The sequence below is a fragment of the Saccopteryx leptura genome, unplaced genomic scaffold (assembly GCF_036850995.1).
Source record: "Saccopteryx leptura isolate mSacLep1 unplaced genomic scaffold, mSacLep1_pri_phased_curated manual_scaffold_17, whole genome shotgun sequence".
NCBI lineage: Eukaryota > Metazoa > Chordata > Mammalia > Chiroptera > Emballonuridae > Saccopteryx > Saccopteryx leptura.
The window spans coordinates 3,794,153-3,820,230 of record NW_027095699.1 but is presented as its reverse complement, the minus strand read 5'-3'; the positions used below and the strand labels follow the sequence as shown (position 1 = coordinate 3,820,230).

The window sequence follows — 26,078 nt, the reverse complement described above, 5'->3', positions numbered from 1 at the left end:
CGATCATGGAAGTCCAGGGTTTGATTCCCAGGCAAGGCATAGAGAAGTGCTCATCCATTCTCCACCCCTCCCCCTCTTCTTTATTTCTATCTCTCTCTTCCCCTCCCGCAGCCAAGGCTCCATTGGAGCAAAGTAAGCCCCAGCACTGAGGACAGCTCCATGGCTTTCACCTCAGGCAACAGAATGGCTCCAGTTGCAGGCGGAGCAATGCCTCAGATGGGCAGAGCATCGCCCCCAGTGGGCATGCCAGGTGGATCCCAGTCAGGCACATGTGGGAGTGTGTCTGTCTGCCTGCATCCCCACTTCTAATTCGGTGGGGCAGGAAGACCTCCAGGTTTTTATGGGAACCTGGTAAGGCATCAAATGCTACCTAAATAAAATGTGAGGAGAATGGAGAAAGGCCTCTCAAGAAAAGATGAACTTGGGCTGATTATTGAGTAATGTGAACTAATCTAGACACAGAGTCCAACATCAAGTAGCAAGTTCTGTGATATAAAACAGGAACTGAATTAATTGGAGAAGCTAGAGGTCACTAGGTTTTATAGCCAATCAGGGTGGAGGTTACATCTGGACTTGGCTTTGGAAAATGGTATTAGGCAGGATGAGCATCATAAGGATGTGGAGATAAGAAGTCATATGACATTGTGACAGGCTCAGACATTGAACAGAAGGTTCTCCAGGAGCACTGTGGGAGTGGGTGACATCAGAGCCCAAGTGTCAGGTACAGAGCTGGACATGGATCTGAGAGGTAGTAGGAACTCATCGCCTGTGGGTTTCTTTTCTTTCACCTGCCTCAATCCCAGGTATGTGAACTGTGCCCGGGATGATGAAGAGCAGAACCTGGTGGCCTTTCAGTATTGCAAGCAGATTTTCTACCGAACCTGCCGGGTCATCAGGCCAGACTCTGAGCTGCTGGTCGGGTACAGTGACGAGTGTGGCCAGAAGCTGGGAATCAAGTGTGGAAACAAGTGGAAGAGAGAGCTCTCAGCAGCTAGAGGTGAACACAGCCATTCTTCAAAATGGAAAGAAAAGAGAGAACTCACCTTAGAAATGTTCATGGTACACTCTAAAGTCAGCAAGATTTTGAATCACATGCTTCATAAATTAAGAAATCATTTCATATGCCTTTGATTCTTAGGAAAAATCATTATATTTCTTATTTTTGATTTAATTTTTTTAAGTGAGAGGAGGGGAGATAGATTACTTCATGTGCCCCGACCAGGATCCACCCAGCAATCCCAGTCTGAGGTCCATGCTCAGACTGGCTGAGCTATACTCAGTTCCTGAGTTCAACACTTGAACCAACTGAGCTATCGAGCTGATGCTCGAACCAATGGAGCCCCTGGTTCTGAGAGGGGAAGAGAGAGAGAAGCAGGCAGAGGTAGGGGAAGAGAAGCAGTCGCTCTTTATGTGTGCCCTGGCCGGGGATCAAACCTGGAATGTCCACGTGACGGCCAACACTCTGTCCACTGGGAAAACGGGCCAGGGCCTGTTTTCTAGGGCCACCTTGTCTAGCATACAAGGTAAGAGCAGACGTTGGATAGATGCCCAGCAGCCTGGAAATGCAGTGGTGTGATCCAAGCTGAGACACTGGGGACCTTCCTGAGTGAGGTGGGACAATGGTGCTGTTCTCGGCTATAGGGTGGCTAATTCTCTAAGATTTGCATGGTTAATTTTTTAAGTTTTTTTTTTTTTGTATTTTTCTGAAGCTGGAAACGGGGAGAGACAGTCAGACAGACTCCCTCATGTGCCCAACCGGGATCCACCCGGCACGCCCACCAGGGGCGACGCTCTGCCCACCAGGGGGCGATGCTCTGCCCCTCCAGGGCATCACTCTGCTGCGACCAGAGCCACTCTAGCGCCTGGGGCAGAGGCCAAGGAGCCATCCCCAGCACCCGGGCCATCTTTGCTCCAATGGAGCCTTGGCTGCGGGAGGGGAAGAGAGAGACAGAGAGGAAGGAGGGGGGGGTGTAGAAGCAAATGGGCACCTCTCCTATGTGCCCTGGCCGGGAATCGAACCCAGGTCCCCCGCATGCCAGGCCGACGCTCTACCGCTGAGCCAACCGGCCAGGGCCTGCATGGTTAATTTTTAGAGAATACACTTCAGGGGGGAATCCTCTCTGAGATTACTTCATCTCCAAGTGAGAGAGGATGGTGGGTTAGCTGGAGAGGGATGGGCAGCAGGCATGTAAAAAGTAGGGTGGGGGCTCTGGCTGGTTAGCTAAGTCAGGTAGAGCAGGGGTCCCCAAACTTTTTACACAGGGGGCCAGTTCACTGTCCCTCAGATCATTGTAGGGCTGGAGTATAAAAAAAACTATGAACAAATCCCTGTTCACACTGCACATATCTTATTTTAAAGTAAAAGAAAACAAAACAGGAACAAATACAATATTTAAAATAAAGAACAAGTAAATTTAAATCAACAAACTGACCAGTATTTCAATGAGAACTATGGGCCTGCTTTTGGCTAATGAGATGGTGGTGCCCCTTTCGGAAGTGCGGCAGGGGCCGGATAAATGGCCTCAGAGAGCCGCAGTTTTGGGACCACTGGGTTAGAACATCATTTTGTAATGCCAAGGTTCAGCCCGGGTCGGGGCACATACGAGAAATGACCAATGACTGCATGTCTAGGTAGAACAATGAATAAATGCCTCTCTCTCTCTCTCTTTCTACTTCTTCTTTTCTCTCCCTCTCCTCTTCCAAGTCATCCTCTTCATCTTCCTCCTTCTATCTTTGCCTCTCTAAGATCAATCAATTTTCAAAAAATATGATTGGAAAAATACTTTGAAACAGGACTTCCCATTGTATATGAAATGGGCTGATACTGAATAAAATCAAGTATGAATATTTGATTTTCATTGAAGTTTGAGGAAGGACATATTTTCAGTTTATCATCTGTGGGAAACTATGAGGGAAGCACATTCTAGTTGGGGTCAGTGGTCTTTCTAAATAACTGTGTTAAAAGCTACATGTATATAGGAAAGGTCAGCATTGTTTCACCCACACAAGGGGTGAAACAGCCCCTCATGCTACTTGAAAGTCCTTCATCTGGTAATGCATACAAAGGACCCTTGATATGGGCTTTCCAGATTTCTAAAGAAGACATAGTACATAAAAATGAAAAGAGAAAACAGACTGTAAAGAAACACCTTGTGGGAGACAGAGATTACACTGTCAACCCCATAAGAATGACTCATGGGACAGGTCTAAACAAAATATATGGCCCAGGCAGCCTTGTCAACATCTGTCCTGACCACAATTTTCTCTTTCAGCAGGACCACAGCCAGAGATACACCCATGTCCCTCCTGCTCTTTGGCCTTCTCCAGTCAGCAATTCCTCAGTGACCATGTGGGACGCAATCACCCCTCTCATATTCTCCCAGGAACATCTACAAGAAAACACCTCCAATCAGAAGATCCCTGCCCAGAGGATCCAGATCAGCAGCAGCAACATACTGATACACACAGCTGGGATGACAAAGCTGAAGGTCAAAAGTTTAAAGAAATGTCCAAACATTTGCTTAAAAGGATCAGGCCAAGGAGGATTTCAAGGGCCTTTTTCAAACCTCCCAAAACACACTTGGGAAGCTCTGGAGAACAAGAGAGAATGATGCAGGAAGCGCCAAGCAGAGGACAGAAAGTGAATTCAGTGGATACAGAAAAACTGTTTATGAGAGTAGGAATTTCGAGAATTGTAGCTGTCAAGTATGGAGAGTGTGGGCAAGGCTTTGATGATGGGTCAGATCTCCTCAGACACCAGAGGACACACTCAGGGGAGAAGCCCTATGTTTTCAGAGCATGTGAGCAAGGCTTTACACGAAAGTCAGATCTCCTCAGACACCAGAGGACACATTCAGGGGAGAAATCATATGTTTGCAGGGAGTGTGAGCGAGGCTTTGCACGGAAGTCAAATCTCCTCACACACCAGAGAACACACTCAAAAGAGAAGCCCTATGTTTGCAGGGAGTGTGAGCGAGGCTTTACACAAAAGTCAGTTCTCCTCAGACACCAGAGGACACACTCAGAGGAGAAGCCCTATGTTTGCAGGGAGTGTGAGCGAGGCTTTACACAAAAGTCACATCTCCTCACACACCAGAGGACACACTCAGGGGAGAAGCCCTATGTTTGCAGGGAGTGTGAGCGAGGCTTTATACAGAAGTCAACTCTCCTCAGACACCAGAGGACACACTCAGGGGAGAAGCCCTATGTTTGCAGGGAGTGTGATTGAGGCTTTGCACAGAAGTCACATCTCCTCAGACACCAGAGGACACACTCAGGAGAGAAGCCCTATGTTTGCAGAGAGTGTGAGCAAGGCTTTTCAGTGAAGTCATCTCTCCTCACACACCAGTGACACACTCAGGGGAGAAGCCCTATGTTTGCAGGGAGTGAAGTCAACTCTCCTCACACACCAGTGACACACTCAGGGGAGAAGCCCTATGTTTGCAGGGAGTGTGAGTGAGCGTTTACATGGAAGTCAGTTCTCCTCAGACACCAGAGGACACACTCAGGGAGAAGTCCTTTGTTTGCAAGGAGAGTGATTGGGTCATTAGCATTAAATTGCATCTCCACAGCCATAGCTGTTACACAGGTCATACACCAGCTCTGAGGGGACTTCAGAATGAGTCTACTGACCCCTTACCCTCCCAAGACTGTAATTAGTTCAGAAGTAACTGGTTAAACAAGTTCTTCACTTTCATGACAAGAGATGAGCTAGACAAACAGTTCCTTAAGTGCTATGGGAATGTCAACACCAATATCCATGGTCTCTTGGCCTCCTGGTCTTAATAAATATTATCTCCATAAAACTTTGAGTCCCACATACTTCACTTCCTCCTCCCCATTACTGAAAGAAGAGTTCCCAGAGGGCCAGAGAGCACTCACAATGTTAGGCACAGAAACTCAACCCCTGGGAACATGGAAGTCTGGAGTCAATCTACTTAGGTTACTGCCCAGGGAGAGGGGTTTGAGACAGATTCACCAGGGAAAGGCATTTCCTTGACTCCCCGGAAGTGGAGACTTCTCTCCTAGTAAGCTAACCACCCTCCTTCCTTGGCTTCTCTCGGCTCCTGTCCTGGTTTTTGTTGTTTTTTTTTACCTCTGTAGAATCAGCTGAAAGCCAGGGAGGAATATGTGCGTGTGCATGCCCATGTGCCTGACTTTGTCTGGGCACCTGGTCTTCCTCACTCCTCACTGCCCCTTAAGGGTGAGAATTTCATGGTGTACACCACATGGACTCCAGATAATTCCATTGTGGGTTTGAATATCAGCTCTGCCCTCACCAGCTGTGCAACCTAAGGTAAGATTCTCAACTTCTCTGTGCCTGTCTTTTCTATAAAATGGGAATGGTTCCTGACCAGGTAGTAGTACAGTGCATAGAGTATTGGACTTGGATGCTGAGGGCCAAGGTTCAAAACCTCAAGGTCTCTGCCTTGAGAACAGGCTCACCAGCTTGAGTGTGGGGTTGCAGGCTTGAGCATGGAATCATAGACATGACCACATGGTCACTGGCTTGAAGCCCAAGGTTTCTGGCTTGAGCAAGGGGTCACTCATTCTGCTATAGCCTCCTGGTCAAGGTACATGAGAAAGCAATCAATAAACCACTAAGGTGCCCCAACAAAGAATTGATGCTTTTCATCTCTCTCCCTTCCTGTCTGTCACTATCCCTCTCTCTGTCTCACACAAAAAGATTGCTTCTCTCTCTCCACACTCTAAAATGAAATAAACAAATAAAAAGACTGAAATCGCCTGATCAAGGCATATATGGAATTTGATGCTTTCTGCTCCTCCCCCTTCTCTCTCTCTCTATCTCCCTCCACTCTCTGAAGTAAATTTTAAATAAATAATTGAAATAGAAATTGCTACACTGTCAGTCTGCCGGATTGGAGATCTTTATTCCAAACGTTTGGAGTCATTTTGGCTCAGATAAACTCCTTAAAAACTCCCAGTTTTCTTGTTTCTTATTTTGACAAGACCAAGTACCTAACCTTGGAAAAATAAGCTCTGCCTGATATATCGTTAGGAAATGGCAGATTCAGACTACTATAATATGGCACTCACATCTGTTAGAACTGCTAAACTCCAAATATGACAATACCAATGTTCTCACGCATTCATTAATTCTTAGATGTCCCCTGACTGAGGATCGAGCCTACAACCTTGGTGTATCAGAATGACACTCTAACTAACTAAGCTACCCATCCAGGACATAACCATGGGTTTCATCCAACTCTCATTTAGGGATAGAAAATACCTCTTTCAGAACCAATAGATTACCACTAAAAAAGAAAATCCGTAGAAAGAAAACTTACTTAACATAAGCAGGTAAGTGGATCACCTGAGGAAGGAGTGGCAGGCCCCCTCTTCCCTGAGGAGGAAAACAAGAAGAATGCAAGGGAAGGGAGCCTGCAGGGGTAACTGAGTCAGCCAGTTCTAGATCAAGTACAGGTATTGATCGACTTATGACCTGTGCAACTTAGGACCATTCGACTTTACAACCACAATCACGAGCGATGACTGCCCCGCGTCTGCAGCGTTGTCCAGCTGGGTGTACGACAGTGCGGGCCAGCTTCTGGTAGCACTACCATCTCCGCGTGCACCATTTCAACTGTTATCCAAGACTTCGTACAGCAATTTGTGTTTTTTGTATTGGATATTTTTCATCAAACCACTCCCAAGATGTCTACCAAGAGGAAATTGTCTTTGTCTACACCTCAGCCTGCCAAGAAGGAAAGAAACAAACAAAATGGTGTAGAGATGATACAAATGGCATAAAATGAACAAAGAAAATTATGATCTATAACAATAATGAAAAAAATTATAATAAAATATGACTTAAAGATTTTTATGACATCATTTCACAGTACTGTACTTATAGCCTACTCAACTTACGACCAAAGCGTGTTACAACCGGTCTGTCGAAACCAATCGTGGTTGTAAGTCAAGCACTAGCTGTACTTCCTATAGTTCCCTGAAAGGGTGCCTGGGGCCACTTGCTACACAGAGCAAAGAAGATAGAACTTATCTGAAAACCCCCTTTTCTTTTCTCAAAAGCTGTTAAGAGGCCCTGGCCGGTAGGCTCAGTGGTAGAGCGTCAGCCTGGTGTGCGGAAGTCCCAGGTTCGATTCCCAGCCAGGGCACACAGAAGTGCCCATCTGCTTCTCCACCCCTCCCCCTCTCCTTCCTCTCTGTCTCTCTCTTCCCCTCCCACAGCCAAGGCTCCATTGGAGCAAAGATGGCCAGGGTGCTGGGGATGGCTCCATGGCCTCTGACTCAGGCACTAGAATGGCTCTGATTGCGACAGAGCGACGCATCCTCTGATTCCACCTAAATTCACCCTCCCATCCTGGATTTATGGGAGTGACATATACCTCTAGACAAAGGGATCACGGGCCCCTTGCATGAAAACACTGTATTCTATAAAAGGTATATAAGATGTAAGAAATCTAACTTTGGGGAGCACATATTTGGTTGCCTCTTTGGGGGTCACACTGTTCCACCAGCTAAATATAAGGTCTACCGGAAAGTTCTGTCTGTTTCTATCAAAGGTTTGACACATAAGCACGTTTATTTGGCGCATGTGTGCCTCTCTATTTTTATCACTTAATGTATACATACTGATGTAGCAAATTAACTAAAACAAAGATGATTCATATTAGTCTTAAGTGTGAAGCCATAGTGTACCCATGGCTACTGATAAAGTTCATTTATGCCACTGTATTTGATACGAATTTCAACAAGGAAGAAATGCTACAGAAGCATGTAGGAATTTATTGAAAGTGGTGAAGGTACAGTTTCTGATAGGACATGCAGAAGATGGTTTGAAAAATTTGAAACAGGTGATTTCGATCTTTCTGATAAGCCATGTCTGGGCAACCATCTTTGATCGATGACGATGTTGTTAAGACCATATTGGAGCAAGATCCTTTTCTGACAACATCAGAGATCGCAGAAAGGCTTAATTCAGCTCAGCAAACCATTTCGGACCATATTCGGAAAGGATTGGTGTGGAAATACTCAAGATGGGTACCACATAAATTAAATCAGAAGAATTTGGATGATCAAGTCGTCATACACACATCTCTGCTTGCTCGGAACAAAATCAAGCCCTTCTTGAACCGAATGATAACTGGGGATGAAAAGTGGATTACCTATGAAAACATCGTAAGGAAAAGGGCATATTGTGAACCCGGAAAACCTAGCCCTTCCACCTCTAAACCAAATTTGACTTTGAATAAGAGAATGTTGTGTATATGGTGGGACATTCGAGGACAAGTACATTATGAGCTTTTAAAACCAAACAAAAAGCTCAATTCAGAGAAGTATTGTCAGCAACTGGATAATTTAAAGACAGCAGTCCAAGAAAAGAGGCCAGTGATGTTCAATAGGAAGAACATCATACTGCATCATGATAATGCCAGGCCACATGCTGCTTTGGGGACTCATCAAAAAATTGCAGAACTAGGCTGGGAAATTCTGTTGCATCCACCATATTCCCCAGACTTAGCATCCTCCGACTATCACTTGTTTTTGTCCTTACAAAATTTTTTGAAGGGCAAAAAATTCAAAAATGAAGAAGATATCAAACAAGCACTGATTCAATTTTTCGCATCAAAAGATAAAACCTTTTTCAAAAATGGGATATACAAATTGCCCTCATGCTGGCAAGAAATCATTAATAATAATGGCAATTATATTATTTAATAAAGTTTATTGACGGTAAGAAAAATTTGTATTTTGTTTTATTCCAAAAAATGGACAGAACTTTCTGGTAGACCTTATAAATCCTACCTCCTTCATCAAGTTGTCTGGGCATTTTTGTCCTCCTTTGATTCCTGCAATACAACCACTGACAGATAATGCACTGTACCCACCTTTGTTCCTCCTGACGACAACCAAGGTGTTGTTCTCAAGATGCACAGGACAAGATGCAGAGACTTACACTGAGGACACATTTAAAAGGGACCATATTGCAATATAAAGCAAGTGACAACAAACTTCAAAGATTTGAAATTATATAACCCATTTCCTCCTCTCATGACCTTGAAATAATTAGTAACAGATAAACCAGGAAGTCCTTATACTTACACTTATAAAGTACAATTTTAAATAACCTGTAACTTACATTGCAATTGAAATTCTAAAACAATTTCATCAACTGAAAGATGATAATTTTTTTAATTTAATTTTATTTTTTTTACAGAGACAGAGAGAGAGAGTCAGAGAGAGGAATAGATAGGGACAGACAGACAGGAACAGAGAGAGATGAGAAGCATCAATCATCAGTTTTTTGTTGTGGCACTTTAGTTGTTCATTGATTGCTTTCTCATATGTGCCTTGACCATGGGGCTACAGCAGACCAAGTAACCACTTGCTCAAGCCAGCGACCTTGGGTCCAAGCTGGTGAGCTTTTTCGCTCAAACCAGATGAGCCCACGCTCAAGCTGGTGACCTTGGAGTCTTTTTTATTTATTTCTTTTTTTTTTTTTTACAGAGACAGAGAGTCAGAGAGAGAGATAGGGACAGACAGGAACAGAGAGATGACAAGCATCAATCATTAGTTTTTTGTTGTGCATTTCAACACCTTAATTGTTCATTTATTGCCTTCTCATACATGCCTTGACCACGGGCCTTCAGCAGACCCAGTAACCCCTTGCTCGAGCCAGTGACCGTGGGCTCAAACTGGTGACCTCGGAGTCTTGAACCTGGGTTTTCCACATCCCAGTTCAATGCTCTATCCACTGCACCACTGCCAGGTAAGGCTGAAAGATAATAATTTTTAAAAACCTATGTTGCCCTGACCAGATGGCTAGGTGCATGGTTGTGGGTTTGTCACAGGTCTTAGCACCTAAGAGAAGTAACCAAGTTGTACACAACTAAATGGAACTAATTGAAAAAAATATTTCATGCTTCTCCCTCTCTCTCTCAAATCAATGTAAAAATGTAAAAATTCAATGAAAAAAGCTGTGATAGACCTGCAACATGCCTAGTACATTCTCTCAACAGAAAAGCAGGAAAAACAGGAAAGAAAAACAAAGTAAAAACCCCAGATATCTCTTCAGACCATGTTTCTATTTTTCACCTAGAAAAGATGGTCTTTTTTCTTTAACCATCAACAAACTAATTCTGCACCTCACAGTGTTTCCCGCCCATTTCTGCCTTTCATGGTGCCTCTCCTACAATGGAACCATTTCCCTCTCACTTCCCCAAAACACATGACCAGCACTGCCTTGGAGAAACTCCTCCCAAACCTGAACCAGAGGGCTGAGGGGATGATGGACATCTCAGAACACACTGGACTACTCCAGGGGTAGTCAACCTTTTTATACCTACCACCCACTTTTGTATCTCTGTTAGTAGTAAAATTTTCTAACCGTCCACTGGTTCCGCAGTAATGGTGATTTATCATATAGAGTAGGGAAGTAACTTTACTTTATAAAATTTATAAAGCAGAGTTACAGCAAGTTAAAGCATATAATAATCATTACTTACCAAGTACTTTATGTCGGATTTTCGCTAAGTTTGGCAGAATGAATCTTTATAAAACAACTTACTATAGTTAAATCTATCTTTTTATTTATACTTTGGTTGCTCCGCTACAGCCCACCATGAAAGCTGGAATGCCCACTAGTGGACAGTAGGGACCAGGTTGACTACCACTGGTACTCTAATGTGCCATCAAGCCTATGAATATTGGAGCCTTCTATCAGATTTTACTAAATGGAATCTTGAGGCTTCTCCCTGGAGCAGGTATCCCGAGTTTTATAGAATAGAATCTTCCATTCGCTTTGCTCTTTCCCCATCCAAAATTATTATTGAACAGACACCAGAGTCCTTAGACAAAATCAGGACCCCAGGGACCCTAGACGACTTAAACTGAGCAATGGACCAATGCCCAAACCAAAAAGGAGAACTTGGTAACAAACACCAAACATTGTTCTAAAGACCCAACCGAGACTAGGAAACACCAATGCTAGAAACTGACACGGCACTTGGACACCAGAGTCCATACATCAGGCCCTAGAACTGGAGCTGCTCGTGGGACCCACACTGGAAACTTGGATATGAGGCTACATGCAAAGGGACCCCAGGTGCACAGCAGAATACAGATTCAATGACAAACCCTAGAGACAGACTCCTGATCTGTAACCAAGACCCCATAACTGAACTTCAGACATGGAGCAAAACAACAGACCCCACTTGCTGCATGACAGATGCGGGAGCTGAACCAGATGCTTACACTGCAAACACAGCCAGGACTTTATAAAGGGCATCTCATGACTCCCTAAGTCCAAGCAGCGAGCTTCAAAATGTATTTCACCACCAATGTAAATGTATAATAGAGAAACATCACTAACAGCACTACCACATTCTAACAAACCCCACAAAAATAAACCAAGTAACTGACAGAGGGAACAGAAATAAAGTTTATCCTTAGTCAGCACATGTCCATGATCTCAGCAGCAGGACTCTTCAGGACTTAGGGTCCCAGCTATTCATGTTACATGCCTGGCTTATCAACACTGTGGGGAATAAAATTAAAAAACTGTCAGCTTGACCAGGCAGTGGCACAGTGGATAGTGGCACAGTGGATAGAGCATCGAACTGGGATGCAGAGGACCCAGGTTTGAGACCCTGAGGTCGCCAACTTGAGCGCAGGCTTATCTGGTTTGAGCAAAATCTCACCAGCTTGGACAAGGTCGCTGGCTCAAGCAAGGGATTACTCGGTCTGCTGAAGGCCCGCAGTCAAGGCACATATGAGAAAGCAATCAATGAACAAATAAGGTGTTGCAATGAAAAACTGATGATTGATGCTTCTCATCTCTCCATTTCTGTCTGTCTGTCCCTGTCTATCCCTCTGTCTGATTCTTTCTCTGTCTCATAAAAAAAATAATGTAAAAAAACTGTCCTTATACTTTGAAAGTTCTAGCAGCTGGGCTAATAATCAAGTGAAATAATAAGATGAACAAGGGATATTCAATGTATAATAAAGGCTCAAGGGGAACTTATATAAGACAATGAGGTTATACTGGGTATATAGGTCACTTCAAAAAACTGAATTACAAGCCCTGGCCAGTTGGCTCAGCTGTAGAGCGTCGGCCTGCCGTGTGGGGGACCCGGGTTTGATTCCCGGCCAGGGCACATAGGAAAAGCGCCCATTTGCTTCTCCACCCCCCCCTCCTTCCTCTCTGTCTCTCTCTTCCCCTCCCACAGCCAAGGCTCCATTGGAGCAAAGATGGCCCGGGCGCTGGGGATGGCTCCTTGGCCTCTGCCCCAGGCGCTAGAGTGGCTCTGGTCTCGGCAGAGCGACGCCCCGGAGGGGCAGAGCATCGCCCCCTGGTGGGCAGAGCGTCGCCCCTGGTGGGCGTGCCAGGTGGATCCTGGTCGGGCGCATGCGGGAGTCTGTCTGACCGTCTCTCCTCGTTTCCAGCTTCAGAAAAATACAAAAAAAAAAAAAACTGAATTACAGAATCTAAGATTTTTTGAAAAAAATTTATTGATTGATTTTAGACATAAGACAGAAGAGATAGAAAGGGGAAAGAAGCAGGAAGCATCACCTCAGAGAGTTGCCTCTAAACTGTGCCTTGACCCAGCAAGCCTCAAGTTTCAAACCGGCAACCTCAGCATTGCAAATCAATGCTCCATCCACTGCACCACCACAGGTCAGGCCAGAATCTTAGATGCATAAAGGTTACACAGATAACATGCAGCTGATTTCAGAACATGTGACACATCTGACAGATTACTTTTTGTTGGGAAACCCCAAAACCTATTAACACAAGAAATAAGGTAAGGGATCAACAAGCTGTTCCTTGATCATGTAAACACTAAGGTGATTGTACTTAAGTTTTCTTCTGAAACTGCCATGGGCACAGAGTGACAACAGAGAAGTATACTTCAAACATATTGAAAAGAGACCACAAAACAACAGAAAGCAATATCCAACAAGCTTCCAAGTTTAAAAGAATATAAAATGTGTGTTTGGTTCTCATGGCCATTAACCTAAAATATAGGTTGAGAGAGGGACAGATAGGGACAGACAGGCAGAAAGGGAGAGAGATAAGAAGCATCAAATCTTCACTGTGGCACCTTAGTTGTTCATTGATCACTTTCTCATTTGTGCCTTGACTGAGAAGCTACATCAGAGCAAGTGACCCCTTGCTCAAGCCAGTGACCTTTGGGCTAAAGCCAGCAACCATGGGGTCATGTCTGTGATCCCATGCTCAAGCCAGCAACCATGGGGTCATGTCTATGATCCCACGCTCAAGTCAGTGACACCACAATAAAGATGCTGAGCCCGTGCTCAAGCTGGATGAGCCTGCACTCAAGTCAGTGACCTCAGGGTTTAGAACCTGTGTCTTCTGCATTTCAGTATGATGCTATATCCACTGCACCACTGCCTGGTCAGGCTAAAAAATATTAATAAAAGGGACACATGAGCTCCTTATACTTTAAGGCATAAATGACATTTTCTAAATAACCCCCCAAACACATCACAATTGGAAATATAAAATAGCTTCAAATGAATAATAATTAAAATACTACGTTTTAAAAAGCCTATGAGGCACTGGCCATGTAGCTCAGTACATACGGCATTGTACCAAACCCCAACATGACCGTTGTGAGCCCCATTGTTGGCACCTAAAAGAAACAACCAATGACCACATAACTAAATGGAACAACTAAGTGGAGCAATCAGTGCATGCTTCTCTCTCTCTCTCTCTCTCTCTCTCTCAAATCAATGAAAAAATTAAAATACAAAGAAAAATTAAGTAATAAATCTGCAATGTGCCTCACACTTTTCACTCAGGAGAAAAGCAGAAGAAACAGCAAACAATCAAACAAGCAAACAAAAAGCTCAGATCTCTGTTAGGACCACATCTGTATTTTTGGGCTGGGACACAGTACCTCTCCTTGCTGTAAACCATCTCAGGTCTGCACCTCCCAGAGTTTCCCCACCCACTTTTTACTCCCATGGTGCATCTCCTACAATGGAACCATTTTTCTCTTGCTTCCCCAAAACACCTTGGGGAACCTCCCCCCAAACCCGAAATGGAGGGCTGGGGGAACAATTGTCTTCTCAGGGCACAATGGTTTCCTCTAACATGCCATCAAGCCTATGAATACTGGAGCCTTCTACTAAATGGAACCCTGAGGCTTCTCCTGGAGGCAGGCATTCCAAGTTCCAGTTTCTGTAGGATGATGTGGCAGCATGTGCACATGCGCAGATGATGACGTAACACCACGTATACAGTGGAGCAGCCCACAGCCATGCCAGTCAAGATGTGGATGGTACAGAGGAAAGTTCAGTGTGTTCTGTGGCTCGCTAAATTTGAATTTGTAACCAAAGTGTAACGTGAGTATCGGTGCATTTATAACGAAGTGCCACCACATAGGAATAACATTACTCAGTGGGATAAGCAGCTGAAGGAAACTGGCAGTTTGGTGGAGAAACCCCATTCTGGTAGGCCATCAGTCAGTGATGAGTCTGTAGAGGCTATACAGGATAGCTACCTAAGGAGCCCTAAAAAATCTGTGCATGAGCCCACATCGAACTGCACTGAATAGATATGAAACTGGGAGAGTTTTCCTTTTATTTTGGTGAAGATTTCACATTTCTATCATCTTTTGTTGCTTTCCTGTGACCAGTCAAAAGTGCACCATGACTTTATGGACACACTGTATACTAGTGTCCAACTCTCTTTCCCCAACATTATCTACCTTCCTGCCAACATGAACACAACAAGCATTACTGGATAGGCATAAGAATCCAGAAAGCTTATAGCTCACCAGGATCATGGGGTAGAATGTTACAGTAATATAATGCTATAGTAATTAAATATATAGAAATTATAGAAGATATATAGAAATGTTAGGATATAATATTAAAAGCTACAAAGGTAAGTGAATAAGCCACACCCTCTGCATGGGAGCTAATCTGGTGTATAGGGATATGATAGGCAAGACCATGCCCTTAGCTCAGGGCCCAGTTAATGTGTGTGTGAAATTATATATAGATAAAAAGAGCTCCTTGCAAGGAACTTCCTGAAAGTGGCTTAATGTGGTAATTCTGTAGATTATCAAAAAAGAGCTCCCTGCAAGAAAATCCCCAAAAGTGGCTTGATGTGATCATCCAGAGATTAAGGATTATGTTAGAAGGTGTATGCCAGAAAGGGCACTAAAGCCAAGGGGCCCCCAGCTACAGTTAGTCGCCCAGACTCCAACATTGAGTGTGGACTGTCTCCATGCTGGCCGCTCTAACAAAGGACAGCTGAGAAGTGCACGCTGATGTGGCCCCATTAACCATTACCCAGGAATACCATAGGATCTCTGAGTAATAAACTGCATGTGTGATTCTTGCAACTAACTTGTGTGTTGCTCGTGTCCTTCCTCCAGTGGTGATTGGTCTCACTACCAATAACTAGAATCCTCATAGCCCCCCTCAAGAGTAGTCTCAAAGAGGCTGCCAGCCCTGCTGTTAAGCAGGAGTGTCCCAATGCACGGAGAATTCGAATCAGGGATGCCTGATCGAGGTAAAGCTCAGGCTCTATTGAGACAGCAGAGCATTTCTCTAGGAAGCCAGCGTCTCTTTGAGGAGGGTGTGAACAAAAAAGGGGCCACATGTGGAACCTGATAAGCTCAGGGGAAGCTTGCATGGTGGCCTTACAAACTCAGAGACCTAAAATAAACACAGAGGATGGTCTGAAATTAAAACTTTCTAACTAAAAACAGTTCATGGTGGGTAGTCATGTCCTAGGGAGGTGTTGGGCAGATAAAATGTATTATGCTCACTTTGTTAAAGATGACACTGCCCACAAGGAGGCCGTCGCCCAGGTGATATTAATGTGTGTTGGGGTGGGCTAAAGGCAGACAGAATCCTTGTAACCTGGGGCTTGGTTTTGGGATTAAGCCTTTCCTACCCTTTTTTATGTGGGGCGGTGCAATCCAATCATGCCTCAGAATAGTGACTTAGTAGTAGAGACTTCCCTATTTTGTATATTGGATTAAAGGTTATGAATCTACACTATAAAATGGGGGCAGAACAGGAGCTTACTCTCTTGGTTCCTGGGATGATTAGCATGAGAGAGCAGAGAGGAGAGAGGAGAAAGGCCATGTGGAGGAGGCCAGGAGAAGCAGCCAAGATGGCGGAGTGCTGAGTGAGAAGCCAGTTTGTGCAGAGTTTGTGCAGGGAAAAGGAAGGAGATTGGGAACAGAGGTGAATAAAATCCAGTGAGCTAGAAACCTTTGATTCTAGGAAACTTGGATAAGTCAGTAGTTTTGTGAGCACTGAATGTGGGTGGGATTTGGAGCCCTGTGTGTGTTTTTACTTGCCCATCGGGTGCAAGCTAGGATTAAAGATGATGGCTCACTAGTTTTTGGCTCCAATTTTTCTTTACCGACTGTTCGAATCCAATGCGAACCTGCATGGGCCAGGCTGTTGTGATGATGGCTGCGGCTACTGGCTTTACAGCCATAGAGCCTGGATGTAGCTCCAGTCTTCTATCCACATGCCCAGGAGCTGTAAACAGTGGTGCTCATTGGTCTCTTTGGTCCTGAGCTGATCTTTCACCTCCTGCAGAGATCTCATGGTTCCTCAGCCTTTTCTATGCTTGCTCTCTCTCTCTCTCTCTCTCTCTCTACCTTGTGCAGAAGCTGTTTAATTGTTTCTTAGTTGTTTTTCAGGAGGAATTGTTCTAAATAAAGGGGTACATTGGATGAGTTTTGGGGAGGGTGCAATCTCAGCATCCACATGTGCCACCATCTTGGACCCACTGGAGAGTTCTTAAATAAAGTCTGATATTGGCTGCAGCAACAGGCTTCTGCTCTGATACTCTCTTATTCCTCATATTCAAATGTCTATACAATTTTCGAGACATTGGTTTTTTTGTCTGACTTCAATTCTTTGTTGAATCCAGAAGAAGTAGTTTATTTTCACCTTGTTTAATCTTTTTCTTCTGTGAGGATGGGCATGATAACTGCCAAGCTTATTACTTGTAGGACCAGAAACCAAAAGTCTTGCATTATTTGCTTTTTATCTCTTGGCTTGTGTTTCCTATTTGTAAAGTAAAGGGATCAGATCACTCCATGGTGCCTAAAGTCTCCAATAGCTCCAGCATTCTGTTCATTCCATAAGCACTGACTTGGGTGACTGACAGTGCCAATCTGTGACATTTGCTACCATTCTACAGGTAGACCTGCAGGTGGACAAAGAGAGGCACATTTTTTTTGAGTCCTCCCTTGATTACGTTTATCAAATTCAGAAAGTTCAGGAGTCCAAGAAATTCAACATTGTGGAACCAGTAAGTTCCATGTATTCTTTAATGCTCTAAAACTATTTTCAGAAACTATTCAGAAGTTCAGAAGTGGAGAACTTTTATCATAAACTTAGGATATTGAAAAATGTGAATGTGTATAATTGTGATGAATCTCTCTCTTTCCTTCCCCATTTTTTCTCTCTAGCTATAATTTGTTTTTCTTTTTATTTCTTCCTCTCTTCCTCTTCCCCTCCCTGGATTTCTCTATCACCATTCTTTTTATCTTGTTTTCCTCCATTCCTTCCTGCCATGCTTTCATAAAGCCTTTGAAAGTGCCCATCATATACCAGGCACTGTGCTAGGAACTCGTGTCCCTGCACTCAATGACTTCCCATTCTACTATTTTTACTTCTGTTTTTTAACTTTTTAAATTTAAATCTACTTAATTTATTGTAAAATATGATGTGCTTTGATTTGACAAGTATATTGATTTTAACAGCTCTTTTATTATAAAAAATGTACTTATTGAAGAAATGCTAGAAAAAATTATAAGAAAAACAAAACAACAAATTTTCCATACAGAAATATTTACTGTTAATATTATGACATTTTCATTTTCTTCCCATATTCTCTGTGTACCTATTATATTTCTCTATCTATATGTACCCAGGTAGATTGGCTGTGTGTACATCTGTGTGCATAGATATGCATTGCACATGAGCATATCTCTCTGTGTCCATATGTGTCTGTTATTTGTATATATCTGTATATGTATACAAAGGAGTATTTATTTATTCTGTATATTAGCATTCAAAAGAAATTTTTTAAAGTAAGAAGCATGATAAAGAAGATAAAATGATTTATATAGATGAATAAGAACCCTTAAACCCCTCACCAGTTGCGGTGCCTAATGGCTACAGTGTAATTGTTATAGATTTACAAGACTGCTTTTTTACTATACCATTAGCTACACAGGATTGTCGAAGGTTTGCATTTAGTCTACCATCAGAAAATTTTAAACAACCTTATAAGAGATATCAGTGGGAGGTATTGCCCCAGGGAATAAAAAACAGTACCACGCTTTGTCAAAAAGTTGTGAATCAAGCTTTAAATCCAATAAGATTAAAATATCCTAATCTTTATTTAATTCACTATATGAATGACATTTTGCTTGCTCTGCCTAATCTGGAAAAACTGCATAATATTTTACAAAAAACAACTCAGTCTTTACAGAATTTTGAATTAAAAATTGCCCCTGAAAAAATTCAAGTACAGCCACCTTTTAATTACTTGGGACGTGTTCTGTCTACAGACATTGTCAGTCTGCAAAAGTTACAATTAAGAAAAAATCATTTAAAAACTCTAAATGACTATCAAAAATTATTGGGAGACATTAATTGGATTAGACCCTATTTGAAATTAACTACAGCAGAGCTTAAGCCATTGTTTGATATTTTGAGAGGAGATGCTGATCCAACTTCTCCTCCAGAGCTCACAGAAGAAGCGGCAAAAGCTCTTAGAAAAATAGAAGAAGTAATTAATAATCAACATTTAGTCAGAGTTATTATAGAGGAACCACGGCAGCTTGTGACTTTAGCCACTGAACACACTCCTACCGGATGTTTGTGGCAGAATGGCCCTCTAGAGTGGCTTCACTTACCTGTCTCTCACAAGAAAGTTATTATGCCCTATACTGATTTGGTGGCTACTCTTATAATTAAAGGAAGAAACCGCAGCAGAGAGTTGTTTGGTAAAGAAATGACGGAAGTCATTGTTCCTTATAATAAGGATCAATTTCAAGCATTATTACAGCTAAATTCAGAATGGCAAATTGCTTTTAGTAATTTTACAGGGCAGGTTTTATTTCATCTTCCTGCTCACCCACTGCTGCAATTTCTAAAAAGACAATCAGTAATTTTTCCCACTAAGACTTCTAGAAATCCACTGCCGCCACCAGCTGCACTAGTTTTTACTGATGGCTCATCTAATGGTAAAGCTGTAAAAATTATAGGGAATGAGCATATTATCACTGGAACTCAGGAGAAATCAGCACAAAAAACAGAAATTATTGCTGTTATAACAGCATTTCAAAAATTGGAACATGTTCCCTTTGATTTGTTCACTGATTCACAGTATATAGTTAAAATGTTTCCTCACATTGAAACTGCTTCTTTGCCACATCATCTAACTACTATTTTTTCATTTTTAAGCAGACTACAAAAGCAGATTCATTCCAGAACTCTCCCTTTCTTTATCGGCCACATTCGCTCTCACACTTCTATTCCAGGACCACTACACAAAGGAAATCGTCTTGCTGATTTTCTTACACAGCAGAAAGCAGTGTTTACAGCAGTAGAAGAAGCTAAACTTTCACATGCTTTACATCACCAGAATGCATCTGCACTCCGATGGCAGTTTCAACTATCTCATGAAGCTGTTCAAGCTATTGTGCGTAGCTGTAACACTTGCCCTACTCACTTTTCTAATCGTAGTTTTGGAGTTAACCCACGAGGACTCCGACCCAATGACCTTTGGCAGATGGATGTCTGTCATATTCCATCTTTTGGCAAACTTTGCTATGTACATGTGTGTGTTGATACCTTTTCAAATGTTGTTGCTTGTACTGCACGAACTAGAGAGGCCTTTAAGGATATAGTACAATACAACATCTTTTTCACTGCTTTGCTATTCTAGGAATGCCAAAGGCTATTAAAACTGATAATGCTCCAGTATATACATTAGCTGCCTTTAAAAGGTTTTGTAACACCTTTAATATTTCACATATTACTGGCATCCCTTACAATCCACAGAGACAAGGTATAGGAGAAAGGACTCATCAGACCCTGAAAATACAGATTCAAAAACTACAGAAAGGTGAGTTAAAGTATAGTTTCCCATATCAGATTTTAAATCATGCTTTGTTTGTTATTAACAATCTTAATTCAGACTATCAAGGCCAAACTCACATGCTGAGACACTGGAATCTGGATCTGGATAAGCCTAAACCAATGGCAAAGTGGAAGGATTTATTGACAGGTCAATGGAAGGGACCAGATGTAATTCTAACCCAGGGGAGAGGGTATGCTTGTATATTTCCACAGGACACTGACTCGCCTCTCTGGATCCCAGACCGGCTGATTCGCCATGTCTCACCAGAGGCCTCTGCTGCCACTGCTGCCCCCTCCCAGCAAGAAGAAGACTCCTGTGCCACCCGCATCACCAGTGACTTTCCAGCAAAGGCCATCAAGGAGCTCTCCGTATGATCCTGTTACTGGAGTGATGCAGCGATTGTCACTACAGGAAGCTAGACGACCTCCCTATCATAGTCAATGTATGGCTCACTCTACTCAAACTGTCAACCCATCAACCTGGAACCAGTTGAAGGCATTGTCTGAGAGGGCTGATTTAATTTGTCATCGACAAAATATGCATCGTAACCCTGTTAATAAGTTTATTGCTATGCTAGCTGTACTTTCAATTCAGGTACTTAATGTTGAGGCTATTGGACAAAACAAATCTTATTGGGCTTATATTCCAAATCAACCATTAGTTAAGCCTGTTACTTGGGGAGGAGATGATATACCTGTGTTTAATAATCATGCTAAGTTTTTGGGAGTATCATCTAGTTCTTTTATTATGCATAAAACTGATTCAAATTTCTCATTTCATGGAAAAATGAATAATGTACCTATATATTTTATGTTTAATAATACTTGCAAGATTTCTGGGTGTTTTCCTACTACACTTAAGACTATTTTGACTGACTCTCCTAAAAGTAATAAACCTGGACACATTACAAGAGACTTATGGTCTCTCACAATTTTTTTTTAATGTATTTTTTCTGAAGCTGGAAACGGGGAGAGACAGTCAGACAGACTCCCGCATGCGCCCGACTGAGATCCACCCAGCACGCCCACCAGGGCCCTCCATTCACATGCAGGCTGATGTCTGACCGCTATCCCCATCTCCACATGGTCTGGGTGGGTGGGTCTGCACGGTCAGTGGGCTGAGTATGGAGACCTGGTGTAGACCAACAATCATGCAGAATGTAGCTGTCAGGGTCATAGCTAGAAGCTGACCTGAACTCCATCTTGTCTGTCTGGGCATTGGGATACTTCCGGAACCTGAGAAAATGAGCTCAAATTGACTTGGAAAAAGGTAGCCCTCAAGTTTTAGGAAGTTGTATCTATTTTCTGGGTGAGTATCTTGTAAATAAAGATGTCTACTCAGGAATGTTTGTGACAAACAAACTCATCCAGAGACTCTGTTGATTTAGTCATGTTTGCATTGTTACTGAAATGCCAATAAGTCCAGATTTGTTCAAAACAATTTCAACTCATCATCTGAGAAAATATTGGACAGCTAGAACTGGATTTGTAAGCCAATATTCTTTCCATGTATTTTTTTGAGTAAGCCCCACTAGCACTGTAAGTCCTAAAAAAATTTTCATATCTGTTGGAGTAACAAGAGACTACTTTATTGCTTTCAAAATTTTGTGCTTTCCCACATTTTGGTTATATGTTTGATTGATGACAAAATAATTCAAAAATCAAATTGATGACTTCAATGATGTTCTTAGAATCAGACAGTATAACTGTAACCCAAAACTTACCTACAAATTTTTCCAAATTAAGTTGAAAGTCCTCCTTTGACCAATCATTATCTTGGCAACCAAGACTCAAATTATGCTCAAAATCATGTATGGAATTGTTCAAATTTTCAGGTTCAGAATTACTTGAAATTACTATTTTTCACATTTTGGAAGGAATAACTCTATCGCTTCCACTGTCAAAGCTTTCTTTCATCAGTTTCACTTGGAGTATCTCATAAATTGTCAGCAAATATATCCAGAATTTTATCATGTTCTTCGTCACTATGTATAGTTACTGAGCACGTTAAAAACATCAAATTGAAATAAAAATAGTTCTTTTTATTACTAACAAGACTAATCACTGTTAATTACTTTTGTAATTTTTTTTTTGTATTTTTCTGAAGCTGGAAACGGGGAGAGACAGTCAGACAGACTCCCGCATGCGCCCGACCGGGATCCACCCAGCACGCCCACCAGGGGCTACGCTCTGCCCACCAGGGGGCGATGCTCTGCCCCTCCGGGGCGTCGCTTTGCCGTGACCAGAGCCACTCTAGCGCCTGGGGCAGAGGCCAAGGAGCCATCCCCAGCGCCCAGGCCATCTTTGCTCCAATGGAGCCTTGGCTGCAGGAGGGGAAGAGAGAGACAGAGAGGAAGGAGGGGGTGGGGGTGGAGAAACAAATGGGCGCTTCTCCTATATGCCCTGACCGGGAATCGAACCCGGGTCCCCCGCACGCCAGGCCGACGCTCTACCGCTGAGCCAACTGGCCAGGGCTACTTTTGTAATTTTTAACTTCAGCAGATGTGTTTTGTTACATTGTTTCTCACTAAATGACAACAATGAAAAGCCAAGAATTCTTGTGATTGGCCACAAATCTTAGAACAGATAACGCAAGAATTCTCATGATCCATCCACAATGCGTTAAAATAATGTTTTAAACAGGGTGGCATGCTTTATGAGATAACGCAAATAAAATTTTTAATATTTCTTTCTTGAAAAATAATACTGTTAAATAGCTTGTCTTGGACACTCACCCCCTACAGCCTGATGGTTCTAAAGGTACTTCTGGGAAGCGCTGTGGTGGAGGAAGAGCTAAGTAAGGAAGGAGGGGCACACACCTAGGAAATGCCACTACTAAGTATAAGGCGATCAACTTTTGAGTTAGACAAAAAGCACCGCCTAATTCAGCTCCTGCTCCACAGCAAACGGGGGAGACTTGAAAGCTCAAGGACTTTATCTATCCATCTATGTAAAAAGGCATTTGGACAGAAGTCCCATGGACTGCACAGGGTCTAATGAGGATGAGCAGGATGACGTCTGTGACAAGGACTGAATTCCTTAAGATAATTAGTAAGTGAGTGGTCGTGACTGCTGTTTTAAGGAAAGTTCTTCCGCACTGGAAACGTCCAGCATGCCTACAATTTGCGAATGGAAAAGCAGGAATTGAACTAGTCCCCAGAGGCGCAGTTTTTTTGGCGCCTGCCGAAACCATCCCCATGACCCCTAGGCACAGGATGCAAAATATTCCCTTCAGAATGTACCTTGCCAATAACAGTAGATACAAATATTATTATACAGTGACTCATATCAAATTGTTTCATCAAATCATTTTCTATCTTGTAAATTTAGCACTAGTCTGCATTTTACACAGCTTTCTCAATTTAAAGAACATCTTCATTGCCATTTCAATGCCAACACTTCCCTCTAGTGGTTGAAATAGGTAGCTAGCCTGGCAGAGCTGAATTTACCTTAGTTTTCCTTGTCATATGAACAGTCCTCTCCTTAACAAAAACAACTTCACAAAAGAATTATATTTTTTACTAATACTAACACATTCCATGGTATCACATACTATTATTACTGTACTTAAGCCTCACTCTGATTAGTATCTAAGTTTGTTTTTTAAATTTAAGATTTGAGAAGATTTTATTGCAAAAATAATATTCCTTGTAAATTTGGAATGTGATTTGACTAACAAAAACAATTTATTTGTCCAAAACTTCAGGAATATACGTATGGTATAAGGTGAGGATATAGATTTTCAATGCTATTTAAAGATAAATAGATAATTCTGTCTCCTCAGAAGGCAAGAATATTTACAGTTGAGTGGAATACAGAACACACATTTTGAAGGATTTCAGATACAAGTTTAGAGTCAGCCCTGCCACTGGTTAAAAATCCTGGTCAAGTAACTCGATTTTGTGATGCCTCAGTTGCACTGTCATTACATGGGAATTAAAATGTCTGTCTCACAAACACAGGGGGGAAAATATGTATGTACAATTTCTGGCATATAGTAAGTACTCAATAAATTTTATTATTATGTATAAGTTTGTGAACAATAGGTGAATTGCTATTTGGAAGAACTATGAAAAATATGAGACAAATGCTAGTCTTTTTTTAGAAATTTAATTACCAAAATAAGATCATAAGACCATTCTCTTTAGATGCTATAGTTTTTAGTAATTCTTTGAAATAACATTTACCATATGCTAACCACCACTGGAAGGAAGAGTTCATTTAATCCTATAACTACCCCATACAAGAAAATGAGAGATGAAAGATCAAGATCAAGCAGCTTGGATGTGGCTCAGTGGGCACTTGAACACAGTGCCTATTAAACTCCAGCTGCAACCTTCTAATACTATGCTGCACCCCCTCCCTAAGGCCAGCTCCACCGTGGGGAGGAGCACACTGACCCAGGGTATACGCTGTCACTGATAGCTGACAGAAGACTTAAGCTCAGGCTGACCAGATTTTGGAGGATAGAGAAATGAGCTACTGCCCAAGAGTCAAAATGTTTCTAATTTAAAACTCTCCCTACCTCTGTTTGTCATGCATAAAACAGAAAACTGAACAAGCAAAATGTTCACATATGTTCAGCACTTTACAGTATGTGGTTTCTCCAAACTAATGAAGACTATTTTTGTCCACACAACAAAACTAACCCAGAAAAATATTATGTTCCATTTTATACATACAAGGCTGAGACAGTTAAGTAAATCATATCAGATCCCATAACCAGGAAATGGCAAAGCTACAATCCTTAAACCCCACTGTTTGCTGCTGGTCCTCTTCCATTCCCTACAAGCTCTCTAGGTAAAATTTCTTTTAAAAAATTCTGTTTATAAGTGCAAGATCTCAAAGCCTATTTTTCAACATTGTCACAAGTTCAAAGTACAGTCTTTATTAGGGGGACAAAGAACACAGGTTTGAGATTTATCAGGCCAGGGTACTATATTCCCAAGAAGCTACTGTTGCTGCTTTCCATTCCCAGGTCAGCTGTGCCTCTGCCAAGCAACAAAGGAGGTTAGGGCGGGAGAGCTGGGTAAATTGTCAGTCCTCACATCTATCTACAAATCTATCGGCACTAATAGAAACTCATCTTCAACTGACAACTTTCTGGGTTAGTAGATGCATTGCTGCATTTGGAGGACAAACGTCATGTTTTGCAGGGGGCAGTAGAATTAGTTCTGTGTATTGGTGTTGTTGAGAACTTCCAATAAAATCTGAAGATTGTAGAGGCTTTTCCCAAAACTGCCAAATAAGACTTCTGGCAGCACATCATATCTTTAGGCTCACTTCTATAATTTCAAGCTCTACAATATTTATCACATCCTAATAACATCTAAAATATCTTTTGAAGATGTAAGTTAGAAGGGCCCAATACCTTGAGGTCACTATGCTCCACCCTGAAAAGCCTATCCACTGTTTGTGTTCATAATCTTCACTCAGAATGAAACACTACTGATTTCCTTTTTTATTGAAGGGGGAAAAAAATCTCTGAAGATAAAATTGGTCGCCTGTCCCCCACTACCATTATGTGTTATGGAGGGGCAGGAATCTCCAGTAGTTTTTCAATTCAAGAAGCAAAGACACTCTTAAGCATATGGGGACAACCAAGACTTCACTTTCCAAAGTCACCAGGCAAATTATCTTGTCCCTTTCTAAAAGAAAAACAAATACTTATATGCAACTGCAAAAAATTACTCATCTCTATTAAACACTCACTTAAAAGACTAATTCAAACAAACAACCTTGCTGCCTATACCTGTGTGAGAAAAATAAACAAGTTTTCAGAGGAAAGGACAGTATCTACATTAAAAAAAACTGTCTCTAAAAGTATGTCAATGGTCACTTCCAGACATCAATACTAACTAATCAAGGCATAAAACAACAGGTCTCATTATTAAGTGGTCTGGGTTACACCCAAGATAAGTAGTTTATTGATCCTGTTA

The 26,078-nt window shown here is 42.2% G+C and overlaps 1 pseudogene; it reads left to right on the top strand.

The window, feature by feature from the left end:
* LOC136386857 (histone-lysine N-methyltransferase PRDM9-like) overlaps positions 1–26,078 on the top strand; it is a 962,510-nt pseudogene that overhangs the window by 5,026 nt on the left and 931,406 nt on the right.